This window comes from Bos indicus x Bos taurus, chromosome 10, assembly GCF_003369695.1.
Source record: "Bos indicus x Bos taurus breed Angus x Brahman F1 hybrid chromosome 10, Bos_hybrid_MaternalHap_v2.0, whole genome shotgun sequence".
Taxonomy (NCBI): Eukaryota; Metazoa; Chordata; class Mammalia; order Artiodactyla; family Bovidae; genus Bos; species Bos indicus x Bos taurus.
The window spans coordinates 93197568-93217338 of NC_040085.1; the positions used below are offsets into that span (position 1 = coordinate 93197568).

General features: G+C 53.4%; 1 pseudogene; it reads right to left on the reverse strand.

Moving 5' to 3' along the window:
* Positions 1-3224: 3224 nt before the first annotated feature.
* Positions 3225-19771, reverse strand: part of LOC113899667 — a 55631-nt pseudogene continuing 39084 nt past the window's right edge.

Genomic DNA, 19771 nt, shown 5'->3' on the forward strand with positions numbered 1-19771 from the left:
ATAAGTCCTGATTCCCCTGCACCGGCTCCAACGGAACACCAAGTATCCACTCACAACCGAATGGGAGGCCTGTCGGCCCTGCCTATTCTCTTGAAAAACCCCAAATTCCCTGCCTGAACTCGACTGGAGGCCGGACATCCCTTTGACTATTCGAGAAGAATGTAGAGTTCCATGCTTCAACACCAGGCGAGGCCTGACTCCCTTGTTGAGCCTTGGAATCTCCATAGGGACCCTGAGATCCCTGTTGCCACCAGAGAGGAACAGTTTCCCGACTGAACTCTAGACACTGCACTATTCGCGGGCAACGACTTGAGAGGAATCCCGAAGAGACCCCCACACAACTCGAAAAGAGACATGACTACTCTGAGGCAACATGAGCCAGTCCCTGAGATACCCATCACAACTCAGATGAACCCCAAGCTTCCCGCCACAAATCGAGAAAAACCACAAGATTCTCCCTCAACGCAAGATGAGGCCCTTTTCTAGAGCAGTGTCTCGAGAAAAACCCCACGTTCCCTCTTGAAAAGCAAAAGGGTAATTGACACCCTTGATGCAACTCCGGAAGTAACCCGAGATACCCGTCCATTCTAGAGGAATACCGATTTTCATGCCACAACTCAAGAAGGACCCTGTTTTCCCCCTCCTCAACTTCAGAGGAGGGTCGATTCCCCTGCTTCGTCGGGAAAGGAATCCTGATGTTGCCGTTGCCCCTCAAGAGGAGGCTGGTCTCACCTTGAAATTCGAGCGCATACCCAGGATTCGTGCCTCAATTGGAAAAGACCACGATTTCCCCAGCCACTCCAGATAAGCCTGATTCGCCTGCACTGACTGGGCTGGAACCCCGAGGATCAACTCAAAACACGAAGGGAGATGTGACAGCCAGGTGAAACCTCAAGAAAAAGCCCCAGAACTCAGTGTCCAGTAGACAGGAAGCCTGACACCTCTTTGAAACCTCAAGAGGGAAGCTGATTTCAACGTCTCCACAGGAGACGAGGCCTGACTCCCCTGGTGAAACTCCATAGGAACCCCGATAACCATGTCAGAACTGAAGAGGAACCCTGAGGTTCCGACCTCAACACGAGATGGGGCCCTATGCCCCTGCACCGAGTGCAGAGGAATCCCAGGAGGCCCCTCAAAACTCGAATGGAGACTTGACTTTCCTGAGGCAACACGAGCGGGTCCCTGAGGTCCTCGTCGCAATTCGAGAGAAACTCCAAGTGTCCGGCCGCAACTCGCGAAACCCAGGAGATTCTCCCCTCAACGCAATATGAGGACCCTTTCCACGGCAGAGTCTCGAGAGAAATCCCACCTCCGTCTTGAGCCTCGAAAGGGTACTTGACACCCTTTAGGCAACTCAAGAAGTTCCCTGACATACCCGTCTCCAGTCAAGAGGAAGCCCGAGTTTCCTGCCACAACTAAAGAAGAGCCACGGTTTAACCTCTTCATCTCGAGATGAGGGTCCATTCCCCTGCTTCATCTGCAAAGGAATCCCGACACTCCCGTCTCACATCAGAGGGAGGCCGGTCTCACCTTGAAACTTGAGAGGCACTCCAGGGGTTGTGCCAGTTCGAAAAAACACTGATGTCCCCTTCCACTGAAGATAAGGCCTCATTCCCCTGCAACGACTCGAATGTCACCCCGAGGATCAACTCACGACACGAAGGGAGGCCTGAGAGCCCCGTGGCACCTCTAGAAATAGCCCCTGATCCCTACCTCAACACAACAGGAGGCCTGACACCCCTTTGCCACCTCGAGAGGAAAGCGGAATTCCATGCCCCAACACGAGACGACGTCTGACTCCCCAGTGGAATCTCCATAGGGACCCTGAGATCCCTATCACAGCTAGAAAGGAATGCTGAGTTTCCCGCCTCAACTTGAGATGAGGCCCTAGTCGCCCACACCAACTCGAGAGGAATCCTGAGAGGCCCCTCACAACTTGAAAGGATTCCTGACTTCCCAGAGACAACATGAGAGTCTCCCTCACGTCCCCGTGGCAACTGGAGGGAACCCACACTTCCTGCCACAACTCGAGAAACACCTTGAGATTTCCTCTACCATGTGAATTGAGGCGTAATTCCCCTGCCGTGACTCCAGAGCATTCCCGCGCTTGCCCTCGCAACTCGAATGGGGATTGACTTCCCTGAGGCAAAACAAGAGGCTCCCTGAGTTCCCCGTGGTAACTGGAGAGGAATCTCAAGCCTCCTGCCACAACACAAGACAAAACACGGGATGCCCCTGTCAACGCTAGATGAGGCCTTTTTCTCCTGCAGCACCTCGAGAGTAATTCCAGGTTCCCTCTCAAAACTGGAGAGAAAGCTTGACACCCTTTATGCAACTCAAGGGGGCACAGAGATCCCCGTCACACCTCGAAATGAAAACCGAGTTTCCTGCCACAACTCGACTAGAACCCCGTGTGTCCCACCTCATCATTACATGAGGGCCATTCCCTGCTTAGCTCAAGAGGAATCCCAATGGCCCTCGCAGCACAAGAGGAGGCCTGTGTCACCACTTGAATCTTGAGTGGAACCCCACGGATGTGGCTTCAAGGAAAAGGAAATCGAGTTCCCCCTCTGCTGCAGATAAGTCCTGATTCCCCTGCACCTGCTCCAGTGGAACACCGAGTATCCCATCACAACAGGATGGGAGGCCCGTCAGCCCTGCCTATCCTCTTGAAAAAAAAAACCAAATTCCCCACCTGAACTCGACCGGAGGCCTGACAGCCCTTTGACAACTTGAGAGAAATGCAGAGTTCCATGCCTCAACACCAGACGAGGCCTGACTACCTAGTTGAACCTTGATAGGAAGCCCAAGATCCTAGTCGCTGCCCGAGAGAAACACTGAGTTCCGAATGAACTCTAGACACGGACCTATTCACCAGCAGTGACTCGAGAGGAATCCCGACGGGACCCTCATAACTCGAAAAGAGACCTGAATTATCTGAGGCAACACGAACCAGTCCCTGAGATCCCCGTTGCAACTCGAGAGGAACCCCACGCTTTCCGCCGCAACCCGTGAACAACCAGATTTTCCCCTCAATGCGAGATGAGGCCCTTTTCCAGAGCAGTATCTCAAGAGAAACCCCACGTTCCCTCTTGAAATGCGAAAGGGTACTTGACACCCTTGATGCAACTCAGGAAAGTCTCTGAGATACCCGTCCCCACTAGAGAGGAAACCCGAGTTTCATGCCACAACAAAAGAAGAGCCCTGTTTTCCCCCTCCTCTCATCAAGATGAGGGTCGATTCCTCCTCGTCATGAGGAAAGGAATCCCGATGTTGCCACTGGCCCTCGGGAGGAGGCTGGTCTCCCCCTGAAACTCGAGCACATCCCCAGGAGTTGTGCCTCAATTCGAAAAGACCCCAATTCCCCATGCACTCCAGATATGCCTGATTCCCTTGCACAGACTTGACTGGAATCCCGAGGATCATCTCAAAACACAAAGGGAGGTGTGACAGCCCCGTGGCACCTCGAGAAAAAGCCCCAGAACTCTGTGTCCACTTGACAGGAAGCCTGACACCTCTTTGAAACCTCGAGAGAGAAGCAGAGTTTCAGGTCTCCAGACAAGACGAGGCCTGACTCCCCTGTTAAAATTCCATAGGAACCCTGAGATCCACGTCAGAATTGAAGAGGAACACTGAGGTTCTGGTCTCAACTCGAGATGAGGCCCTATGCCCCTGCACCGACGGGAGAGGTATCTTGAGAGTCCCCTCGCAAATCAAATGGAGATTTGACATTCCAGAGGCAACATGAGCCAGTCCCTGAGGACCCGTCCCAACTCGAGATGAACCCCCAAGCTTCCCGCCACAACCCGAGAAAATCCACGCAAGATGAGACCCTTTTCCAGAGCAGTGTCTCGAGAGAAACCCCACGCTCCCTCTTGAAACGTGAAAGGGTAATTGACACCCTTGATGCAACTCCAGGAAGTCCCAGAGACACCCGTCCACTCCAGAGGAACACCGAGTTTCACACCACAACTCAAGAAGGACCCTGTTTTCCCCCTCCTCAACTTGAGATGAGGGTCGATTCCTCCTCGTCATGAGGAAAGGAATCCCGATGTTGCTGTTGCCCCTCAAGAGGAGGCTGGTCTCACCTTGAAATTCGAGCGCATACCCAGGATTCGTGCCTCAATTTGAAAAGACCACGATTTCCCCAGCCACTCCAGATAAGCCTGATTCGCCTGCACTGATTGGGCTGGAACCCCGAGGATCGACTAAAAACACAGAGGGAGGTGTGACAGCCGGATAACACCTCGAGAAAAAGCCCCAGAACCCTGTGATCACTCGACAGGAAGCCTGACACCTCTTTTACACCTGGAGAGGGAAGCTGATTTCAAAGTCTCCACATGAGACAATATCCCTCCCAATATCCATGTCAGAACTGAAGAGGAACCCTAAGGTTCTGGCCTCAACTCGAGATGAGGGCCTATGCCCCTGCACCGAGTGCAGAGGAATCCCAGGAGACCCCTCGCAACTCAAATGGAGACTTGACTTTCCTGAGGCAACACGAGCGGGTCCCTGAGGTCCTCGTCGCAAGTCAAGATGAATTCCAAGTGTACCGCCGCAACTCCAGAAACCCAGGAGATTCTCCCCTCAACGCGAGATGAGGCCCCTTTCCACAGCAGAGTCTCGAGAGGAATCCCACCTTCCCTCTTGAGCCTCGAAAGGGTACTTGACCCCCTTTAGGCAACACAAGAAGTTCCCCGACATACCCGTCTCCACTCAAGAGGATGCCCGAGTTTCCCACCACAACTAAAGAAGAGTCATGGTTTCCCCTCCTCATCTCGAAATGAGGGTCCATTCCCCTGCTTCGTCTGCAAAGGAATCCCGATGCTCCCGTCACACGTCAGGGGGAGGCCAGTCTCACCTTGAAACTCAAAAGGCACTCCAGGGGTCGTGCCACCGTTTGAAAAGATGCCAATGTCCCTGTCCTCTCATAATAAGGCCTCATTCCCCTGCAACGACTCAAATGTCACCCCGAGGATCAACTCATGCCTCGAAGGTAGGCCTGAGAGCCCCGTGGCACCTCTAGAAATGACCCCTGATTCCTACCTCAACTCGACAGGAGGCCTGACACCCCTTTGCCACCTCGAGAGGGAAGCGGAGTTCCATGCCCCAACACGAGATGACTTCTGACTCCCCAGGGGAATCTCCATAGGGACCCTGAGATCCCTGTCAGAGCTGGAAAAGAATGCTGAGTTTTCCGCCTCAACTCAAGATGAGGCCTTAGTGGCCCACACCAACTATAGAGGAATCCCGAGAGGCCCCTCACAACTTGAAAGGATTTCTGACTTCCCAGAGACAACATGAGAGTCTCTCTCACGTCCCCGTGGCAACTGGAGGGAACCCACACTTCCTGCCGTAACTCGAGAAACACCTTGAGATTCCCCCTTCCATGTGAATTGAGGCCTGATTCCCCTGCCGTGACTCCAGAGCACTCCTGCGCTTGCCCTCGCAACTCGAATGGAGGATTGACTTCCCTGAGGCAAAATCAGAGGCTCCCTGAGGGCACCATGGTACCTGGAGAGGAATCTCAAGCCTCCTGCCGCAACATGAGACAAAACACGAGATGCCCCGTCAATGCAAGATGAGGCCTTTTTTCTCCTGCAGCACCTCGAGAGCAATTCCAGCTTCCCTCTCAAAACTTGAGAGAAAGCTTGACTCCCTTTATGCAACTCAAGGGGGCCCAGAGATCCCCATCACACCTCGAGATGAAAGCCGAGTTTCCCGCAACAACTCAAATAGAACCCCCTGTGTCCTACCTCATCTGGAAATGAGGGCCCATTTCCTGCTTCAACTCAAGAGGAATTCCAACTTCCCCTCGCACCACAAGAGGAGGCCTGTGTCACCGCTTGAATCTCGAGTGGAACCCTGCGGATCTTGCTGCAAGGGAAAAGGACGATGAGTTCCCCCTCCGCTCCAGATGATTCCTAAAACCCCTGCACAGTCTCCAATGGAACACCCAGTATCCCCTAACAACAGGATGGGAGGCCTGTCGCCCCTGCCAATGCTCTTGAAAAGGCCCAAATTCCCCTTCTGAACTCGACCGGAGGCCTGACAGCCCTTTGACAACTCGAGAGAAATGCAGAGTTCCATGCCTCAACACCAGTCGAGGCCTGACTCCCTAGTTGAAACTTGATAGGAAGCCCGAGATCCCAGTCGCCACTGGAGAGGAACACTGAGTTTCCCCACTGAACTCTAGACACTGCCCTATTCACCAGCAGCAACTCGAGAGGAATCCCGATGGGCCCCTCACAACTCGAAAAGAGACCCGACTTCTCTGAGGCAACACGAACCAGCCCCTGAGATCCCCGTTGCAACTCGAGAGGAACCCCACGCTTTCCGCTGCAACCCGTGAACAACCACAAGATTTTGCCCTCAACGCAAGATGAGGCCCTTTTCCAGAGCAGTGTCTCGAGAGAAACCCCACATTCCCTCTTGAAATGCAAAAGGGTACTTGAACCCTTGATGCAACTCAGGAAAGTCTCCGAGATACCCGTCCCCACTAGAGAGGAAACCTGAGTTTCATGCCACAACTAAAGAAGAGCCCCGTTTTTCCCCTCCTCTCATCAAGATGAGGGTCGATTCCCCCTCTTCATCAGGAAAGGAATCCCGACGTTGCCGTCGGCCCTCGAGAGGAGGCCTGTCTCTCCTTGAAACTCGAGCGCATCCCCAGGAGTTGTGCCTCAATTCGAAAAGACCCTGAATTCCCCATCTACTCCAGATATGCCTGATTCCTCTGCATGGACTTGACTGGAATCCCGAGGATCGACTCAAAACACAAAGGGAGGGGTGACAGCCCCCTGGCACATTGAGAAAAAGCCCCAGAACCCTGTGTCCACTTGACAGGAAGCCTGACACCTCTCTGAAACCTCAAGAGGGAAGCGGAGTTCCATGTCTCCACATGAGATGAGGCCTGACTCCCCTATTGAAACTCCATAGGAACCCTGAGATCCATGTCAGAATTGAAGAGGAACTTTCAGGTTCTGAATTCAACTCGAGATGAGGCCCTATGCCCCTGCACTGACTGGAGAGGAATCCCGAGAGGCCCTTTGTAACTCGAATGGAGACTTGACATTCCAGAGGCAACACGAGCGGGTCCCTGAGGTCCCCATCGCAACTCGAGAAGAAATCCAAGTGTCCTGCTTATACTCGAGAAACTCAGGAGATTCTCCCTTCAACGTGAGATAAGGTCCCTCTCACTGGCAGAGTCTCGAGAGAAATCCCACCTTCCCTCTTGAGCCTTGAAAGGATTCTTGACACCCTTTAGGAACTCAAGAAGTTCCCCGACATACCCATCTCCACTCAAGTGGAACCCCAAGTTTCCTGCCACAACTCAAGAAGAGACCCAGTTTCCACTCATCATCTTGAGATGACGGTCCATTCCCCTACTTCATCTGGAAAGGAATCCCGACGTTCCAGACACATCAGGAGGAGGCCGGTCTCACCTTGAAACTCGAGACAAACTCCAGGGGTCGTGCCACCATTCAAAAAGACCCTGATGTCCCCGTCCACTCGAGATAAGACCTCATTCCCCTGCAACGACTCGAATGTCACACCGAGGATCAACTCACGACACAAAGGGAGGCCTGAGAGCCCCGTGGCACCTCTAGAAATAGCCCCTGATCCCTACCTCAACTCGACAGGAGGCCTTACACCCCTTTGCCACCTCGAGAGGGAAGCGGAGTTCTATGCACCAACACGAGATGACGTCTGACTCCCCAGTGGAATCTCCATAGGGACCCAAAGATCCCTGTCAGAGCAGGAAAGGAACCCTGATTTTCCCACCTCAACAAGAGATGAATCCCTAGTCGCCCACACCAACTCGATAGGATTCCCGAAGTCCCCTCACAACTCGAAAGGATTCCTGACCTCGCAGAAACAACATGAGAGGCTCCCTCAGGTCTCTGTGGCAACTGGAGGGAACCCACACTTCCTGCCACAACTCGAGAAACACCTTGAGATTCCCCCTTTCATGCAAATTGAGGCCTGATTCCCCTGACGTGACTCCAGAGTACCCATGTGCTCGCCCTCGCAACTCGATTGGAAACTTGACTTCCCTGAGGCAACACGACAGGCTCCCTGAGCTCCCGGTATTACCTTTCAAGGAACCCCAAGCCTCTCTCCACAACTCGAGACAAACCACGTGATTCCCTCTTCAATGCGAGATGAGGTCCTTTTCTTCTGCATCTCCTCGAGAGCAATCCCGAGTTCCCTCTCAGAACTCGAGAGGAGGCTTGACTCCCTTCATGCAACTCAAGGGGGCCCAGACATCCCCGTCACAACTCGTGAGGAAAGCCGAGTTTCCCACCACAACTCAAGAAGAGCCCTGTGCGTCCAACCTCATCTGGAGATAAGGACCCATTTCCTGCTTCAACTCAAGAGGAATCCCAACTTCTCCTCGCACCACAATAGGAGGCCTGTGTGACCAATTGAATCTCGAGTGGAATCCGGTGGATTTTGCTTCAAGGAAAAAGGACGCTGAGTTTCCCCTCTGCTCGAGATAAGTCCTGATTCCCCTGCACCGGCTCCAACAGAACACCGAGTATCCACTCACAACAGAATGGGAGGCCTGTCGGCCCTGCCAATGCTCTTGAAAAAGCCCAAATTCCCCGCCTAAACTCGACTGGATGCCTGACAACCCTTTGACAACTTGAGAGGAATTCAGAGTTCCATGCCTCAACACCAGTCGAGGCCTGACTCCCTTGTTGAGCCTTGGAATCTCCATAGGGACCCCGAGATCCTCGTCGCTACCGGAGAGGAACACAGTTTCCCAACTGAACTCCAGACACTGCCCTATTCACGGGCAGTGACTTGAGAGGAATCCCAATGAGCCCCACGCAACTCGAAAAGAGACCGTGACTCCAGAGCACTCCTGCACTCGCCCTGAGGCACTCCTGCAATTCTCTGAGGCAACACGAGCAGGTCCCTGAGATCCGCGTCCCAACTCGAGATGAACCCCAAGCTTCCCACCACAACTTGAGAAAAACCACGAGATTCTCCCTCAACGTGAGACGAGGCCCTTTTCCAGAACAGTGTCTCAAGAGAAACCCCACATTCCCTCTTGAAACGCGAAAGGGTACTTGAAACCCTTGATGCAACTCAGAAAGGTCCCCGAGATATCTGTCCACTCCAGAGGAACACCGAGTTTCATGCCACAACTCAAGAAGAGCCCCATTTTCTCCCTCCTCAACTTGAGATGAGGGTCGATTCCCCTGCTTTGTCAGGAAAGGAATCCTGATGTTGCCGTTGCCCCTCAAGAGGAGGCTGGTCTCACCTTGAAATTCGAGCACATATCCAGCAGTCGTGCCTCAATTTGAAAAGACCCCGATTTCCCCAGCCACTCCAGATAAGCCTGATACCCCTGCACTGACTCGACTAGAACCCCGAGGATCGACTCAAAACATGAAGGGAGGTGTGACACTGGTGACACCTTGAGAAAAAGCCCTAGACCCCTATGTCCACTCGACAGAAAGCCTGACACCTCTTTGAATTCTCGAGAGGGAAGCGGAGTTCAACACAAGATGAGGCCTGACTCCCCTGTTTAAACTCCATAGGAACCCCGAGATCCATGTCAGAACTTAAAGAGGAACCCTGAGGTTCCAGCTTCAACTCGAAATGAGGCCCTATGCCTCTGCACCAACAGGAGAGGAATCCCGAGGGGCCCCTCGCAACTCGAATGGAAACTTGACTTTCCTGAGGCAACACGAGTGGGTTTGAGGTCCCCGTTGTATCTCGAGAGGAACCCCAAGTTGCCTGCTGCGACTCGAGAAAGCCCAGGAGATTCTCCCCTCAATGCGAGATGAGCCCCCTCTCCATTGCAGTGTCTCGAGAGAAATCCCACCTTCCCCCTTTATCCTCGAAAGGGTATTTGACACCCTTTAGGCAATTCAAGAAGTTCCCCATCATACCCATCTGCACTCGAGAGGAACACCGAGTTTCCCACCACAACTCAAGAAGAGCCCCAGTTTCCCCTCCTCATCTCGAGATGAGGGTCCAATCCCCTGCTTCATTTACAAAGGAATCCCTATGTTCCTGTCGCACCTCAGGATGAGGCTGGACTCAACTTGAAACTCGAAACAAACTCCAGGGGTCGTGCCACCGTGTTAAAGACCCCGTTGTCCCCATCCACTCGAGATAAGGCCTCATTCCCCTGCAAAGACTGGAATTTCACCCCGGGTATCAACTCAAGACACGAAAGGAGGACTAGGAGCCCTGTGGCGCCTCTAGAAATAGCCCCTGATACCTACCTCAACTTGACAGGAGACCTGACACCCCATTGCCACCTCCAGAGAGAAGCGGAGTTCCATGCCCCAACACAAGACGATATCTGACTCCCAGGGTAATCTCCATAGGGACCCCGAGATCCCTGTCAGAGCTGAAGAGGAACACTGAGTTTCCTGCCTCACCTCAAGATGAGGCCCTAGTTGACCACACCAACTCGAGCACACCAACTCGAGAGGAATCTCGAGAGGCCCCTCACAAATTGAAAGGATTCCTGACTTCCCAGATACAATATGAGAGGCTCCCTCAGGTGCCCGTGGCAACTCGGGGGAACCCACACTTCCTGCCGCAACTCAAGGAACACCTTGAGCTTCCCCCTTCCATGTGACTTGAGGCCTGATTCCCCTGCTGTGACTCCAGAGCACTCCCGCGCTCACCCTCGCAACTCGAATGGATACTTGACTTCCTTGAGGCAACACGAGAGGCTCCCTGAGGGCCCCGTGGTACCTGAAGAGGAATCTCAAGCCTTCAGCCGAAACTTGAGACAAACCACAAGATGCCCCCATCAATGCAAGATGAGGCACTTTTCTCCTGCCGCACCTCAAAAGCAATCACAGGCTCCCTCTCAAACTCGACAGAAAACTTGACTCCCTTTAGGGAACTCAAGGGGGCCCAGAGATCCCCGTCACAACTTGAGATGAAAGCCGAGTTTCCTGCCACAACTTGACTAGAACCCCATGTATCCCACCTCATCTGGAGATGAGGGCCCATTCCCTGCTTCAACTCAAGAGGTATCCCAACTTCCCCTCGCATCACAAGAGGAGGCCTGTGTCACCAACTGAATCTCAAGTGGAACCCCGCGTATCCTCCTGCAAGCCAAAAGGACGCTGAGTTCCCCCTCCACTCCAGATAAGTCCTGATTCCCCTGCACCAGCTCTAATGGAATACCGAGTATCCCCTCACAAAAGGACGGGAGGCCTGTCGCCCCTGCCTACCCTCTTGAAAAAAGTACTAATTCCCCACCTGAACTCGACCGGAGGCCTGACAGCCCTTTGACAACTCAAGAGAAATGCAGAGTTCCAGGCCTCAACACCAGATGAGCCTTTACTCCCTAGTTGAACCTTGATAGGAAGCCCAAGATCATGGTCACCGCCGGAGAGGAACAGTTTCCCAACTGAACTCTAGACACGGCCCTGTTCACCAGCTGTGACTCACGAGGAATCCCAACGGGCCCCTCACAACTCGAAATGAGACCTGACTTCTCTGAGGCAACACGAGCTGGTCCCTGAGATCCCCGTTGCAATTCCAGATGAACACCACCGCAACCACCATCCCTCCCACGGTTCTCCCACAACACTCCAACCACCTTCCAATCCACCCTCCCACCACCTTCCCACCACCCTCCAATCCACTCTCCCACCACCCTCTATTTCACCTTCCCATTCATCTTCCCACTACCCTCCCCCCTTCCTCCCAACACCCTCCCAACCACTTTCCCCACTGCAACCACCACCCCTCCCACGATGCTCCCAGCACCCTCCCACCACACTCCCATCACCCTCCCACCACCCTCCCATCCACCCCCCAACCACCCTCCAACCATCCTCTCACCCATCCTCCCATCTCTTCTCCTATCCACCCACACTCTCATCATTCCTCTCATATACTTTGCCTCCTCCCTTCTTGTCTTTCCTTCCATATAGTATTTATTGAGGGTCTACTGTAGGATGCAGTAGACCCTGGTGATGCAATAATGAATACGGCACAGTGGCCCTTTGTCCAGAGGGGTGCAGATAGGGAAGCCATATGGTGTCCCTCTATCTTTCTTTGGATGAAATCTCACCCAGAATCACAACACAAAAAGCCAACAAATCATAGATACCCTAGAGCTGAAACAGGTCAAGTTTATAAACCACAGATTGAGCTTATATATCTATATATACATACATATATAAGATCCTCCCTTTCTTATGTATAAGAAAACAGGTTCATCCTAGTCCATCCTACTCCACAGGGGTGGGAAGATGAATGGGAGGGTGGATTGGAAGGCAGTGGTAGGGTGGTGGGCGGGTGGTGGGAGGGTGCTAGGAGGGAGGTGGGCGGGTGGTGGGCGAGTGGTGGGAGGAGGTGGGAGGGTGGTGGGCGTGTGGTGGGAGGGTGGTGGGCGGGTGGTGGGCGGGTACTGGGAGGGTGGTGGGTGGGTTGTGGGAGAGTGGTGGGCGGGTGGTGGGAGGAGGTGGGAGGGTGGTAGGCATGTGGTGGGAGGTGGTGGGCGGGTGCTGGGAGGGTGGTGGGTGGGTGGTGGGAAATTGGTGGGAGTGTGGAGGGTGGGTGGTGGGCGGGTGGTGGGCGAGTGATGGGAGAGTGGTTGGAGGATTGTGGGAGGGTGTTCGGAGGGTGGTGGGAGGGTGGTGGGAGGATTGTTGGAGGGTGATGGGAAGGTGGATGGGAGGATGGATGGGAGGGTAGTGGGAGGATTGTGAGAGGAGGATGGGAACATAGTGTGAAGACGAATGGGAGGGTGGAATGGGGGGTGGTGGGAGGATTGTGGAAGGGTGGTGGGAGGGTGGTGGGAGGTTGGTGGGAAGGTGGATGGAGGATGGATGTAGAGTATATGCAGGTGTATCTTCAGTGAGCTCCTGGTCTGAAACAAGGAGGACCCCAGAACTGTTCAGTACACAATGAATTGGCCCAGGCAGCACAGCTCTGACCACCACTGGGATTCCCGCCTGGCCGGGTGGAGGTGGGGTTTTTGGAAGAGGGAGGAGGGGATTTGAACCTTGGGGCCCATAAACACATCCCTTCGTGGCCTGTGTCTGTTTTGCCATTCCTAGCAGCCCCTTCTCTGGAGCCGAGTTCATGGCTTGAGGGCTGAGGATGGTGGACCCACCAAGAGGTGTGCCTCCTCCTGCTTCCACCGATTCTCCTCCTCAGCCTTGATCGCCTCCTGCCTCTTCATCTCCTGTCCCTGCTCAAACCTGCTGGTCAGGTCCCTGGGCGGTTTGATGGCCTACTTCTTAGGGGGTGCCTTTTCCTCCTCCTTGACACTCTGTCATGAGACAAGAGAAGAACGATTGGCAGCCACCCACACTCTTGATCCTAGAGTCTGCAGTCTCTCTGACCCAAAACACAGAAAGAGGCTCAGCTCCAGACCTGTGACTGTGGGCATGTCCTCCCATTTCCCTAACCACAGCATCTTCTGAAAAATTTAGTGAGAGCCTTTCCCCCAGGCTTGATCTGCCAAATGCAGACAGGCCAATGCCTGTATGAGTTGCCCATCCAGGCCGGAGCTCAGGAGGTGTGACTTCTGTTCTTCATCCCCCATGGCCTAGACTAGCTACGATCTGGATCTGATTTAGAAAATGGGGCAAATTGTCGGGAATCAGATTTTCCAGGTTTTACCACTGCAGGGCTTCACGTGTTGACTTGAAGTGAGAATTTCCTGGCTCAGAAAAAGAACAAAGCCTCTGTGTGTGTGTGTGTGTGCATGTGTGCATGAGCGTGTGTACACAAATGTGTGCTAGGTGGCCAGAAAAATGTCCAGGAAAAGACACCACAGAAGCTGCAAAATGGGGATAATCTCCTGGGTTTGCTTCTCCTGGGTTTGAGTCTCCTGGGTTGAGTCCCGCTGCAACCCATGAACAACCACGAGATTCTGCCCTCAACGCGAGATGAGACCCTATTCCAGACCAGTGTCTCAAGAGAAACCCCACATTCCCTCTTGAAATGCGAAAGGGTACTTGGCACCCTGATGCAACTCAGGAAGGTCCCTGAGATAACCGTCCCCACTAGAGAGGAACCCTGAGTTTCACTCCACAACTCAAGAAGAGCCCCGATTTCCCCCTCTTTTCATCGAGATGTAGGTCGATACCCCTCTTTCATTGGGAAAGAAATCATGAGTTGCCGTCGGCCCTCAGGAGGAGGCCGGTCTCCCTTGAAACTGGAGCGCATCCCCAGGAGTCATGCCTCAATTCGAAAAGACCCATCCACTCCAGATAAGCCTGATTCCCCTGCACGGACTTGACTGGACCTGTGAGGATCGACTGAAAACACAAATGGAAGGGTGACAGCTCTGTGGTACCTCGACAAAAAGCCCGAGAACCCTGTGTCCACTCGACAGGAAGCCTGAAAACTCTTTGAAACCTCGAGAGGGAAGCGGAGTTCCATGTCTCCACACAAGACGAGGCCTGACTCTGCTGTTGAAACTCCATAGGAACGCCGAGATTCGTGTCAGAACTGAAGAGGAAACCTGAGGTTCCGGCCTCAACTCAAGATTAGGCCCTATGCCCCTGCACCGACTGGAGAGGAAACCCAAGAGGCCCCTCGCAACTTGAATGGAGACTTGACTTTCCTGAGGCAACACAAGCGGGTTCCAGAGGTCCCCGTCACAACTCTAGAGGAATTCCAGGTATCCTGCTGCAACTCAAGAAACCCAGGAGATTCTCCCCTCAATGCGAGATGAGGCCCCTTTCCTCTGTAGAGTCTCGAGAGAAATCCCATCTTCCCTCTTGAGCCTCTAAAGGGTACTTGACACCCTTTAGGCAACTCAAGAAGTTCCCTGACATACCCATCTCCACTCAAGAGGAACCCCGAGTTTCCCACCACAACTCAGGAAGAGTCCCGGTTCCCCCTCCTCATCTCGAGATGAGGGTCCAATCCCCTGCTTCATCTGCAAAGGAATCCCGATGTTCCCATTGCACATCAGGAGGAGGCCGGTCTCACCTTGAAACTTGAGATGAACTCCAGGGGTCGTGCCACCTATCAAAAAGACCCTGATGTCCCCTCCACTCAAGATAAAGCCTAATTCCCCTGCAACGACTCAAATGTCACCCCGAGTATCAACTCACGACACGAAGCGAGGCCTGAGAGCCCCGTGGCACCTCTAGAAACAGCCCCTGATCCCTACCTCAACTCGACAGGAGGCCTGACATCCGTTTTCCACCTCAAGAGGGAAGCGGAGATCCATGGCCCAACACGAGATGATTTCTGACTCCCCGCTGTAATCACCATAGGGAACTCAAGATCCCTGTCAGAGCCTGGAGAGGAACCCTGAGTTTCCCATGTCAACTCAAGATGAGGCCCTAGTCGCCTGCACCAACTCGAGAGAAATCCCGAGAGGCCCCTCACAACTCAAAAGGATTCCTGACTTCCCAGAGACAACATTAGAGGCTCTCTCAGGTCCCCGTGGCAACTCGAAGGAACCCACACTTCCTGCTGCAACTCGAGAAACACCTTGAGATTCCCCTTTCCATGCGAATTGAGGCCTGATTCCCCTGCTGTGACTCCAGAGCACTCGGCGCTCACACTCGCAACTCAAATGGAGACTTGACGTTCCTGAGGCAACACGAGAGCTTCCTGATTCCCCGTGGTACCTGGAGAGGAACCCCAAGCCTCCCACCACAACTCGAGGCAAACCACGAGATTCCCCCGTCAATGCGATGAGGCCCTTTTCTCCTGCAAAGCCTCAAGAGCAATCCCGAGTTTCCTCTCAGAACTCGAGAGGAGGCTTGATTCTCTTCATGCAACTCAAGGGGGCCCAGAGATCCCCGTCAAATTCGTGATGAAAGCCGAGTTTCCCATCACAACTTGAGAAGAGCCCCGTGTGTCCAACCTCATCTGGAGATGAGGGCCCATTCCCTGCTTCACCTCAAGAGAAATCCAAACTTCCCCTCACACCACAAGAGGAGGCCACTTGAATCTCGAGTGGAACCCCAAGGATCCTGCTGCAAGGAAAAAGGATGCCGAGTTCCCCCTCAGCTCCAGATAAGTCCTGATTCCCCTGCACCGGCTCCAATGGAACACCGAGTATCCCCTCACAACAGGATGGGAGGCCTGTCCACCCTGTCAATCCTCTTGAAAAATAACAAATTCCCCGTCTGAACTCGACAGGAGGCCTGACCCACCTTTAACAACTCAAGAGGAACACAGAGTTCCATGCCTCAACACCAGGCAAGGCCTGACTGCCTTGTTGAGCCTTGATAGGGAGCCCAAGATGCCTGTGGCCGCCAGAGAGGAACAGTGAGTTTCCCGACTGAACTCTAGACATGGCACTATTGACGGGCAGTAACTCGAGAGGAATCCCGACGAGCCCCCCACAACTCAAAAAGAGACATTTACTTCTCTGAGGCAACACGAGCCGGTCGCTGAGATCCCTGTCGCAACTCATGATGAACCCTAAGCTTCCCACTGCAACTCCAGAAAAACCATGAGATTCTCACTCAACATGAGATGAGGCCCTTTTCCAGAGCTGTGTCTCGAGAGAAATCCCACGTTCCCTCCTGAAACACCAAAGGGTACTTGATACCCTAGATGCAAATCAGGAACCTCCCCGAGATACCCGTCCCCACTCTAGAGGAACCCCAAGTTTCACGCCACCACTCAAGAAGAGCCCCATTTTCCCCCTCCTCAACTTGAGATGAGGGTCGATTCCCCTGCTTCATTGGGAAAGGAATCCCAACGTTGCCGTTGCCTCTCAAGAGGAGGCCGGTCTTACCATGAAACTCGAGTGCATCACCGGGGTCATGCCTCAATTCGAAAAGACCCTAATTTCCCCAACCACTCCTGATAAGCCTGTTTCGCCTACACTGACTCGACTGGAATACCGAGTATTGACTCAAAACACGAAAGGAAGTGTGACAGCCCAGTGGCAACTAGAGAAAAAGTCACAGACCCCTATGTCCACTCAACAGGTAGCCTGACACCTCTTGGAAACCTCGAGAGGGAAGCGGAGTTCCATGTCTCCACACGAGACGAGGCCTGAGTACCCTGTTGAAACTCCATAGAAACCCCAAGATCCATGTCAGAACTGGAGAGGAACACTGAGGTTCTGGCCACAACTCGAGATGAGGCCGTAAGCCCCTGCACTGACTGAAGAGGAATCCCAGGAGGCCCCTTGCAAATCGAACAGAGATTTGACTTTCTTTAGGCAACATGAACAGGTTTGAGGTCCCCGTCTCAACTCAAAAGGAACCCCAAGTTTCTTGCCGCGACTCGAGAAAGCCCAGGAGATTCTCCCCTCAACGTGAGATGAGGCCCCTCTCTGCTGCAGGGTCTCAATAGAAATCCCACCTTCCCTCTTGAGCCTCGAAAGGGCACTTGACACCCTTTAGGGAACTCAGGAATTTCTCCAACATACCTGTCTCCACTCGAGAGGAACACCGAATTTCCCACCACAACTCAAGAAGAGCCCCGGTTTCCCCTCCTCATCTCAAGATGAGGGTCCAATCCTCTGCTTCATCTGCAAAAGAATCCCGATGTTCCGTAGAACTCAGGTGGAGGCCGGTCTCACCTTGAAACTCGAGAGGAACTCCAGGGGTCGTGCCCCCATTTGATAAGACTCCGATGTCCCCGTCCACTCGAGATAAGGCCGCATTCCACTGACAAGACTGGAATGTCACCCCGGGTATCAACTCACGACACGAATGGAGGAGTGAGACCCTGTGGCGCCTCTAGAAATAGCCCCTGATATTTAACTCAACTCGACAGGAGGCCTGACACCCCTTTTCCACCTCGAGAGGGAAGTGGAGTTCCATGGCCCAACACGATAATCTCCATAGTGACACCGAGATCCCTGTTAGAGCTGGAGAGGAACCCTAAGTTTCCTGCTTCAACTCAACATGAGGCCCTAGTTGCCTGCACAAACTCGAGAGGAATCCCGAGAGGCCCCTCACAACTCGAAAGGATTCCTGATTTCCCAGAAACAACATGAGAGGATCCCTCAGGTCCCCATGGCAAAGTAGGGAACCCACACTTCCTGCTGCAACTAGAGAAACACCTTGAGAATCCACCTTCCATGTGAATTGAGGCCTGATTCCCCTGCCATGAATCCAGAGCACTCCCATGCTTGCACTCTCAACTCGAATGGAGACTTGACTTCCCTGAGGCAACACGAGAGGCTCCCTGAGTTCCCCGTGGTACCTGGAGAGGAATCTCAAGCCTCCAGCCACAACTCGAGACAAACCACGAGATGCCCCGTCAACACAAGTTGAGGACATTTTCTCCTGCAGCACTTCAAGAGCAATCCCAGGTTCCCTCTCAAAACTCGAGAGAAACTTGACTCCCTTTAGGCAACACAAGGGGGCCTAGAGATCCTCATCACAACTCGAGATGAAAGCCATGTTTCCCACCACAACTCGACTAGAACGCCTTGTGTCCCACCTCATTTGGAGATGAGGGACCATTCCCTGATTCAACTCTAGAGAAATCCCAACTTCCCTCGCACCACAAGAGGAGGCCTGTGTCACCAATTGAATCTCTAATGGAACCCCGCGGATCCTCCTGCAAGGAAAAAGGACGCCGAGTTCCCCCTCCGCTCCAGAAAAGTCCTGATTCTCCTGCACCAGCTCCAATGGAACATAGAGTATCCCCTCACAACAGGATGGGAGGCCTGTAAGCCCTGTCTATCCTCTTGAAAAACCCAAATTCCTACCTGAACTCGATCGGAGGCCTGACACCTCTTTGACAACTCGAGAGAAATGCAGAGTTCCTAGCCTCAACACCAGAGGAGGCCTGATTCCCTAGTTGAACCTTGATAGGAAGCCCGAGATCCCAGCCGCGGATGGAGACGAACACTGAGTTTCCCAACTGAACACTAGACACGGCCCTATTCACCAGCAGCGACTCGACTGGAATGCTGACTCACCTCTCGCAACTCGAAAAGAGACCTAACTTCTTTGAGGCAACATGAGCCGGTCCCAGAGATCACCAATGAAACTCGAGAGGAACCCCACGCTTCCCACCGCAACCCGTGAACAATCATGGGATTCTTCCTGTAAAGCAAGATGAGGCCCTTTTCCAAAGCAGTGTCTTGATAGAAACCCCACGTTCCCCCTTGAGCCTGGAAAGGGTATTTGACACCCTTTAGGCAACTCAATAGGTTCCCCGACATACCCATATCCGCTCTAGAGGAACACCGAGTTTCCCACCACAACTCAAGAAGAGCCCCGGTTTCCCCTACTCATCTCGAGATGAGGGTCCAATCCCCTGCTTCGTCTGCAAAAGAATCCCAATGTTCCTGTCACAACTCAGGCAGAGTCCGGTCTCACCTTGAAACTCGAGAGGAACTCCAGGCATCATGCCACCATTCGAAAAGACCCCAATGTCCCTGTCCACTCAAGATAAGGCCGCATTCCCCTGCCAAGACTGGAATGTCACCCTGGATATCAACTCACGACATGAATTGAGGACTGAGAGCCCTGTGGCACCTCTAGAAATAGCCCCTGATACCTACCTCAACTCGACAGGATGCCTGACACCCCTTTTCCACCTCGAGAGGGAAGAGGAATTCCATGGCCCAACACGAGAATCTCCATAGGGACACCGAGATCCCTATCAGAGCCTGAAGAAGAACGCTGAGTTTCCCGCCTCAACTCGACATGACCTGCACCAACTTGAGAGGAATCCCGAGAGGCCCCTCACAACTCGAAAGGATTCCTGACTTCTCAGAGACAACATGAGAGGCTCCCTCAGGTCCCCGTGGCAACTCGAAGGAACCCACACTTCCTGCCGCAACTTGAGAAACACCTTGAGATTCCCCTTTCCATGCGAATTGAGG